The sequence below is a fragment of the Austrofundulus limnaeus genome, unplaced genomic scaffold (genome assembly GCF_001266775.1).
Source record: "Austrofundulus limnaeus strain Quisiro unplaced genomic scaffold, Austrofundulus_limnaeus-1.0 Scaffold72, whole genome shotgun sequence".
Taxonomy (NCBI): domain Eukaryota; kingdom Metazoa; phylum Chordata; class Actinopteri; order Cyprinodontiformes; family Rivulidae; genus Austrofundulus; species Austrofundulus limnaeus.
In genome coordinates, this window is record NW_013952474.1 from 430,137 (window position 1) to 432,310 (window position 2,174).

A 2,174-nucleotide genomic window follows, 5' to 3' on the forward strand; every position below is an offset into this window, starting at 1 on the left:
CACACACACACACACACACACACACACACACACACACACAGATAAACGGCGGGCGATAGTGTACTTTTGTCATTTTCTGTCTGTTAGCAAAATATATCATGAACCGCTGGACACATTTTAATGAAACTGTCAGAAACGAATCATCGGATGCACAACTACAACTGATTAACTTTTGCAGCCAACAAGATTCAAAATGGCCTCCACAGCCAGCTAATTTAAAAAAACACTWAAATAACTATAACTCTGTCAGTTTTATAAATTTCAGGCTAAAATGTGGTGCGGTATGAGCTGACACTGATCCTCAWCACATATTTAGAGCACTAACTGATTGCTCAAAATCTGCTTAAAATATTTGCCATTAATTAGTCGTAGTCAGCTATGCCTATCTGTTAGCAAAATATTTAATGAACCACTGGACCGATTTCAATTAAACTCTTTTGACTAAATCAGAGGATGCACATCTACAACTGTTCAACTTTAGGAGTCACCACGATTCAAGATGGCCACCACAGCCACTGATTTAAAAAAAAAACGCCAACATGGATATAAATCAGTCAATTTTACGGACACCGAGCTAAAATTGAGTGTGGTAGTTGCTGAAAATCATTTGCATCACATACTCAAACTACTACTAGCTAGAGTAATTGTTGGATGTACAGCTGATTAACTTTTGGAGCCAAGTTGACTCAAGACAGCACGGGTTTTGTTCAGATTTGGCCAGTGGTTGATGAGATATTTTGCTAACAGACAAATGCAGACTCAAACAAAAGCATTATCGCCTGCCTTTGTGAAATACAATGAGTGGAAGCAGGTTGGATTTGGAAGAAAAAAACACAAGAGCTTCACAAAAAAAAGCACACTACACTTAATAAGAACAGAAAATAAATTCACGTTAATTTTATTTCTTTCATTAGAACCAGGCTAACGACTGACATTATTGGTTAATTAAAACATCAAAGTATTGATTCATTCTGTTTTGCTCTTGTTTACCTGTTTTTAATCATTTCTGTTGGCCTTTTTTTTTTTTGTGCCGTCTGACTCCTTCTGGACACTTTGTTCTGTTTTAGCTACATGCTGTATTGAAAACATTTGGCTCATAGGAGACTTTTAGTTTTTAAAACTTTTATGCTTTTTTGAAATATTTACTTTTATTTACAAATATTTTACCCACAGAAATCTATTGAGATCCTTAAAATTCCTTTAAAAACAAGGTTCTTAAATGAGCTTCAGCAAACATGCTTCTTATGCTACTTTTATCCTTTTTTATTTTTAGCTAGCTTTTTGTTACTTTGTTTTAGCTAAGTTTTTGCTACTTTACTACTTTTAATGTTTTCAGCCATCAATAGCTTTTAGCTAGTCATTTGCTACTTTAATTGAAGCTAACCTTTTGCTTTTCATGGCTAGCATTCTACCACATTTAGCTTCTAGACCAGCGATATGCTACTTTTTAGCTTATCTATTGCTTCTTTTAGTTTGAGGTAACTTTGCTGCTTCACACTTTGCTCATCTTGGGTTTAAATAACCTTTTTCTGCATTTAACTAGTTTTTTTCTTACTTTTAGCTTCTAGCCAGCCTTTTGCTGCATTTAGCTTTAATTACTTTTAGCTTATAGCCAGCCATTTTTACCAATTTGGGTTTTAGCTAAGCTTTTGCTGCTCTTAGTTTGCRTTTTACTACTTTTAGTTTTCAGTTAGAATTTTGCTACTTTTAGTTTTAGCTAACCATTTGCTACTTTTGTTCTCATTTAGCATGTAGCTTTCTTTTATTTCTTTTTGTGTGCTTCTTTTATCTTTACCAACTCTGTTTTAACATCTTCAGTGCTCAGCATTYCTCATATTATGATTTGATTTGGTTACTTAAAAAAAAGAAAGATTTGTTTTGTCTCAGTTTTTATCCTTCAGCAGTTTGTGGGTGGGGTCACAACTTGTCCTCCCACCCCACCGCCCGTGGCCTGGATAAGGCCCGCTCACCAGCAGTTGATGATCACTAAACAACCTCTGGATAACTAAAAAAAATCAAAAATCATCCACAGTGCGACTGAAGCGCTCTCCATGGTGCTGAACCCTGACTGTAGCTCAGTCAGAGCTTTATGACTAATACAAAGGGGTCAGCTGTTTGTGTGTGTGTGTGTGTGTGTGTGTGTGTGTGTGTGTGTGTGTGTGTGTGTGTGTGTG

The 2,174-nt window shown here is 35.9% G+C and overlaps 1 protein-coding gene across 1 annotated transcript in view; it reads left to right on the top strand.

The window, feature by feature from the left end:
- Positions 1 to 2,174, top strand: part of xkr6a (XK, Kell blood group complex subunit-related family, member 6a) — a 21,268-nt gene that overhangs the window by 1,500 nt on the left and 17,594 nt on the right. The gene's annotated exons all lie outside the window — the stretch shown is intronic.